We start from the raw sequence: 8035 nt of genomic DNA, 5'->3' as shown, positions 1-8035 counted from the left end.
ATATTATTTATTTATTTAAGCATCTTGAAAATAGCTAAGGAGATCCTCAACTATTTCCTCATATTATTTTATATTTTATTTTTTACTTTCATATGTATTTAGGACAGACCTAAAATGTTTGGTTTATTATAAAATTAATAACTGTTTGCGCCGCTCGAACTGACTGAACGCGACGCCGCTGTAAAACGATTATTTGTAAAATCAGCCGCGCATCGTCGGTAGTGGGGAATTAAGCGCGGGAGTAAGACGTGTTTCAAGAAGTCAGCAAGTTGAGTTGTTTTCGTTGAAGAAGTGAAGCCAATTGAAGCGAAGATTATTATATGAATATAAAATAGCTCTTTTAAGAGCTTGACATTACGTCATACTACGTCATTGCATGCTGCTTCTTGTTTCAAATAAACAGTTCTTTTCAGAACTATTCATTGTTTCAAACGATGACGTTGTATAATGAGGCATGCGTGGCGTGTGTATTCTTGTTGCTATGCGTACTGCTATACCTATATTGATTCGATTTCAAAGTTCCGTTATCCTTTCCGTAGAAAACCTTTTCGCCTCGCAAATTTTATATGTACTCATGCGAGATGATTTAATATTTATTTATATAATTTGTATTTATTATAAAACAAACGAAATGTAATGGGAACTCTAGCTGAACAGACTTACAGTATTCTCTCCGACATTATATTATGTGGGTTATCGTACTTACATAACATAAACCAATCATGACATTATCAGCTAGGCCGCCCGCTTAAATAATTTTTTTTTAATAAAAAATGTTTACGTTCAAATTTGTTAATTGATTTTATGAAAATATTATATTAAACATGTATTTTTTCAGACAAAATATTATTACTAAATAATGAAATTTGTATATTTGGACTCAATCAGTTATATTATTTAGTACAAATTTAATATACTTACTAGATTAAAAAGATACAGATAGAAATATTAAGAGTTTAGCCGAAAACCATATATTTTATACCTGGAAAGGACAATTGAAAAGAATGGTATTTTAAATAGCTGCTAACAATTGCTATCGGAAGCTTATTTGAACTATAACCTAAACAAAATCGAATCGATAAACAGTAATCGATGTAGTTTGTCGATAGTCGATTACTGTTTAAAGAAATATTTATTTAATTACCAGTTAAAATGATTACTTCATTTGTAATATCTGATATGGACGCTGCGCAAGCCTTACTGGACCTTCATCACGGGACAAGAACTGTGGTAAGCATTTTAAGCAGCTTTATTAGCTCTACAGTAGGTAATATTTAAGATAAATATTTTTTTAAATATTCGAATTAATAATCTAATACTACATTTTTGCAGCCAGCGCCACTGCCACTTCCTAATACAAGCACCCCAAAGAGTATTCACCCAAATATTGTAATGAAAAATCTAAGAAAAATAATTTAAAATATGTCAAGAATGAACTGATGTCTGACCGGCCAAATAAAAACAACTGTTGGCGGTCCTTTGCATGAATGCACGAGGCTTACCACTAACAGGGACATATGGAGAAGGCTCGTGAGGCGAATAATTTTCACATCTGCGCCGAATAATTCATAATACTTCATGGCGACCACGACCGCTCTGACAAGAGTGTCACGACGAAGAAGAAGATAAACTTAATACTTTTAGATTTTAATTGGAGACGAAAATCCATCAGTTCCAGCCAGACTTTTCAAAAACATGGACTGGACATCTTGTACGAATCGCACTCGTAAATTTTTGGCAGCTGTCTTTTCAAGAAAGTAGGTTTAAGTGACATTCTTGGATATGTTCACCACTTCAAAGTCGATATTCATATTATCATGGAACAATATTCTTTTCAGGGCATTGGCAACTCATTCGCTAACAGGAAAGCCTTCACCAGCTTTTCCTGACAAACCTGATATGATATTGTTTAAACTGTGGTAGAAAATTGTTCTGTACCAGAGAATGTAGTAAGGTAGTTTAAGTAACATTCATTAATGTAAAGATATATTGATTTTATATCAGTTTGTATTCATTTATCTTATTTCTTGTTTTTAGAACCAGCATAACCACGAAATGTGCTGACGAAAGCAAAATGTTTAGAACCCGTGAACAAAATAAGAAGAAGCGCAAAATAGTTGAGAAAGAAAATATTTCTCCCTATGAATCCGATTGCTCGAATACATCTAATTAATAGTAAACTAAAAATTAGAATTAGTTATTTGGGGTCAGGGGAACCGGGACACAAGTTTCAGGTATGTAAGATTATCAATCTAATATGTGGCTATTTTATTTGTCCAATAAATGTAGTGGGTTCCAATAAATAATATTAAAAAATAATTAAGTTCTGAAAATTTAGAATACCGATTATGTTATCTAATGTTTCAGATAAAATGCAGTATCCTCTTAACGTGGATCGTGAACGTCTGGACGCTACGTAGTTCCGCCGCTGGATAGGGACTCGTAGTGCCAGTCTCAAGCCTGGAACTAGGAGGAGAGCTGGCTGCATGCAATATTGAAAACGTGTCATATCGTTTTTTAACCATAAACTATTGAAATTTAATTTTTTAATTGAATAATATTTTCACCTACCAACTGAAAATTTTCAATAAAACATAGACACGGGTGCTGTCGTTTTAATTTACTCAAACATTAATATTTACAAAACAATAAAATGAATCAAAACAACTTCATTTTTAATGTGGTAATCATTGAGTGCAGTGAAATTAAGGGTACTACTCGTAGACAGAGAAACTAAGCTTATCTGCCTGCGGTACTACTGTAGTGTGAGTGATATACCATTATAAATTGTGATATGAATATTTATATATATTAAGTTTTACACCTTACATTACATGTAGATGTACTTTAATAGTTAAAGCCTCTTCTAATCACTAGAGGAGTAAAGACAAATAAACAAACTTTGACATTCAATTGACATGATATAATTGTTTGAGATCATAGACTAGTTTCTCTGTCTACGGTTGAGATAAAAAATAAACTATGATATTCATTATGGGTACGGGAAAAATTGCGTTTTGAATCTGATTTTTTCATGATTCTTTTTTTCTATATTAAATATATTAATTAAAATTTACTATGATAGGCCGCAGCCCCACCCTATCTCAATGATAGAAAATTCTTCATATGTTATCTAATTCATTCTTAAAACATAGTATTATGTAAAAGAGCAAACTATCAAATAAAAGCTAAAAAGTTAAATTGAAAATATTAACATTTAACTTATTACAGATAATAAATGCCAACATTCCTTGTCCCACCTAGGGTGGTTAACAGCATAGTTGGAAAATTGAAACATTAGATACTTGACTTAGACAGAGAAACTAATAGACCAAGGGGCCGTCAAACCGCGATTGAGACAGAATTAGTATGTCAATGTGTGCGTATAATGTTGCCATAGTAACTGCATTCACAGACATTTCATTAGCTGACGCTGCCAGCACTTAGGTGATAAATAATTATAGGTTATGATTAATAAACAACAGAAAATCCTATTATGTTCAGGATTTTAATGCGACATAAGGTTGCGTACTATAACATCAATAATCATCACTGATAAACTATAATTAGGGATAAAACCGTCGTTCTTACGCGTGATAATACACGCCGGCAATTTGCTACTTGCTATCGCTTTAACATGAAATAAAACGACAATGCACCATTGGATAATCTTCGATATGATATAAGGATGGTTTTCACTGGGTTAGAATAGTTTTCTAACATAAAAATAAGCAAAAATTGAACAATAAACACAATGAATTGATATATAAATATATGATAATGCACTAGTTATGCGATAAGGAACAAAAGATTTTATAATTCTATCTTTGTCTTTTGTAACGTAATTTTCGTTCTCTTTCTTGTATAAGTAAGAAGGAAATCGTCATTGCGTCTATTACTTTCTCTGTCTACGATATGAATCTATACGCCATTTTTTCGTAAATCTTTAGTGAATTTTAGTTACCTAGTAATTTTATTTAAACAATGATGATTGTCTGACTATAACTTTAGATTACCGATTCATTGATTATTATTGTAACTTACCGATTATTAGATTACATCAAACTCCATAACAAGGTTACTAAGGCGTACCTACTAAAAGCAAATCTTAACCAACATTGTTGCAGCCTCAAATATGTCTCCAATCTATGGAGTGCAAATGTATTGTAAACATATAGGTAAAATTGTAAAGGTATTATTTTATTCGCAACAGTGGTAGTCGTGTAAGTCGTGCCAGTGGTACGAATTGCGACAATTTTAAAAGCTTAATTTGAAAATTAATTTAAAAACGATTTAGTTTTATGATAACTAACTTATAATAGAATAATATATAAGTGAATAAATGGTAAAAATTGATTTTAGATCTTTGTCTCCTTAATCTCAAACAGTGGTGGATTCGCCCGATGTCGCAGAGGATGGCGGGACGTTCTCTCGGTTTTGTTGTTCGCGCTTTTTTCTGTACCGTTGACGATTTCTATATAACTTTGCTTCGTCCGAACATTTCGTCGTAATTGAACTCCTGTAATTTTTTTAACACTAAGTCTCCGGACTACAAAAACATATTTTGTCATTTGCTTAATTACTTTTAATAATTAGTTTTAGGTAAAAAAATTTTTGTTAGATGGTATAATACAAATATATTCTATTTTCTTAATAAAATATCTAAACATTAAAAAGTTTAAGGGTACAAACGTTATGGGATTAAAATATGAATACCAACCTAACAATCCTTTTAGGAACATTGCACCTTTCAGCGACGGTGTTGACAATATCGTCTACTAATTTGGGGTCCAATTGCTTTTTCGGTGGTTTATTCGCAAACGCTGATGACAAAAATGTATACTAAGGTGCGATCTCGATATCGATCTACGTTCTTCTTACAATTTATTATATTCATAAAAAGTGAGAGGTTTAATAAATTTTAATAACTATAAGGTTGATCATAGTTAAATAAATTTAGGTTTAGAGAATATGTACAGGTCATTCACTTATATGATTCACCTAAATTAAACTAAATAGGCTCGCTTGAAAATTTTTAAATTATTTTTACAAATTTTCCTCGCGTATTCAAGGGAGGATTCAATATTAGGTTTAAATATAGTATAGTACAGCCAGTAATAGTATCGTGGTTATAATACTCTAATAATATTTTACTTCAGTTATTATTTGATCTAAAACATTTGAGAAATGCATCGGTTGCGTACTGTCTCATATGTAACGAAATCTTTTGTTTGATATTTATTGGGAGGTAAAATGTCGGGTACTTGAGTATCCTTAGTTCAAAAGAAGCCATTTTAGGTTTATCGTTACCTGTGTTGCGACGCCAACAGATCTTGTTTCGACTGTTAAAATTTAAACGTTATAAATTAAAATTAATCCTTATTCAGATTTGTTATCTATCTATAATAAGAAGCTATCACTTACAAATATTTTCGTAATTACCTTGACGGGGGTTGTTGTGCAGCTCCAGGAGCTGTAAACTTATACAAATTTTTGAAGTACGCAAATACTAACTAGTACCTCGGTAGGTATATATTAAACATAGGTAGCCTATATATATATTTTATACACGAGAATATAGTAAAGATTGAAAAAAACCGTATTGAATAATTTGAGATTGTTTCTGTCGAAAAATAAATACTTCAAAAATGTATACTACGACACGATCATTCGATATACGATCTCGATATCGATGTACGATCTTCTTACTATTTTATAATATTCGTAAAATATACGACATTTTATAAATCTTAATATCCATAAGCCTGGTCACAGTTAAATAAATTTAGGTTTAGAATATATGTAGGTATTTTTACACTTATATACACAGTAACAGCCTGATGATATATTAATAAACACAAATTAAGCACATTCAAATTCAGTGGTGCTTGCCAGGTACGAACCCACGATCATCGGTTAAGATTCACGCGTTCTAACCACTGGACCATCTCGGCTTTTCAATTAACCTTGGTGGCGCGCTTGAATTTTTTTAACTTATTTATTACAATATTAGGTATAAATGTAGTATAGTACAGCCTATGTCCTTCCTTGGGGTTTCAGCTTAATACGAAATATCATGTATAAAGCGTAAGAACCAGACAGACTATTATTATCGTATTGTATAATACGTTGTTCTTGTATAGTCATGTAGTAGTGCTTCCATCCACACTCCAACAACGACTGACTTCTCTCTGCTCGGGTCGGTATTTATATAGTATCGTTGCCATGGTAACGGAGACAAACGAATGAGCTTGTATGGTAGTTTATTCAGAACAATTTTTTTTTAAATCATCACTACAAAATTGTCGTCCATTATCAGCTGTTATTATTATTGGATTCCCTAATCTACTAAAAATTTCCTCAATTATTCGTATTATGTCCATACTTGTTATTTTGCGAAGAATCTTTACTTCCTTATACCGGCTGAAATAATCTACGATTACAAATATGTAATCGTTGCTTGGTAGGGGCCCTAGCAAATCGATACATGTATCTACCCAGGGTTCGCTTGGTAATGCCCTTCTTTTTAAGGGGTTAGGAGGATTGGGAGTTGAGGACTAATGTGCACCCCTTGCAGCATTTTATTAAGTTTTCCGTTTCCTTGTCATACCAGGCTACAACACTTTGGACCTTAGCCACGCCTTCATGGAAACTTTTCCCGGGTGTCCTTCATGAGCAACTTCCAATACTTTACTTCGCAGTTTCTTTGGAATTACGATCCTTGTCCCTCTTAAAATATCTTCATAAAAACATAGTTCACTTTGAAATATTTTGTAATTTTTTACTTCTTCCCAATTGTTATTATACAGGCCTTCTCTTACTTTCAAAATTTCTTCGTCCTGTTTTGATGCCTCTGAAATTTTTTTGAAGGATAGCGCAATTGGTCGGCTAGCTTCGACAACTTGATGTATATAGCTTTCTGAAACGTATTGTGGTAGTTTTTCCGATTTGTATAATATTGATAAGCAATCTGCAATGTTTTCTTTTCCGGGTTTATAAACTACTTTGAATCTATACGCTTGAAGGCGTAATAACCATCTTTCTATTCTTGCACATGGTTTGGATTTAGGGCCAAATATAACCTCTAGTGGTTTATGATCCATCACTAGCTCACTCTTTCCCAAATAAAAATACATAAAAATGTTCGACTGGTCTGGGCAAGACCAAAGCTAAGGCTTCTTTTTTGTTTGACAATATCTTCTCTCGCAATCAGTTAAAGTCCGATGACCATATGCTATAATTCGTGGTCCGTGATCGTTAATTTGAACTAATAGCAGATCCCAGTCCTACTGGACTGGCATCTGCTATGACTACAGTTCGGTCATTGACGTCATAATATCCTAAGGTGGAAATGTCGGACAATGCCATTTTTAGTTTGTTAAACGCATATTCCTGTTTGGTCCACCATAAAGTGGTGATTTCTGTGGTTTTATTTTGTTTGTTTCTCAGTAGCATTTTCAGCGGTTCCGTAGTTGTCGCCAAGTTTGGAATCCATTTACCAACGTAGTTTATTAATCCCAAGAAGCTCTGAAGCTCACCTGTGTTCATTCTCCATTGAACATATATATATATAGTTGATATATATTTGTCTAAAGGTTTAACTCCTTTGTAGGACAGTTCATGTCCTAGAAATTGTACGTATTGTTCTCTGAAGACACATTTGTCTTTTCTAAGAACCACATTATTTTGTCTGAGAGTCTCCATAACTTTCTATAATCTTTCCATATACATATATGTCATCAACGAAATTAATTACACCTTCACACCTTAATAATATTCGTTCTAAGGTCTTTTGAAAAATTTCCGGAGCACTCGAGATCCCAAACATTAGTCGCTTATATCTAAAAAGACCTTTAGTTGTTATGAAGGCAGTTATATGTCTAGAAGTAGGATGGAGTCCAATTTGATGAAAAGCGTCTTTAATGTCCAGTTTTGAAAAGTATTTTGCATTTTTCATTTTCGGAAGCAGTTTGTCCATAGTGGGTAATGGATGATTTTCACGTAATATGGTTTTAGTAGCCCGTCTCATGTCTAC

Source organism: Nymphalis io, chromosome 11, assembly GCF_905147045.1.
Source record: "Nymphalis io chromosome 11, ilAglIoxx1.1, whole genome shotgun sequence".
Classification (NCBI taxonomy): Eukaryota; Metazoa; Arthropoda; class Insecta; order Lepidoptera; family Nymphalidae; genus Nymphalis; species Nymphalis io.
The sequence above is the reverse complement of the archived record's forward strand: the minus strand, read 5'-3'. Positions refer to the sequence as shown.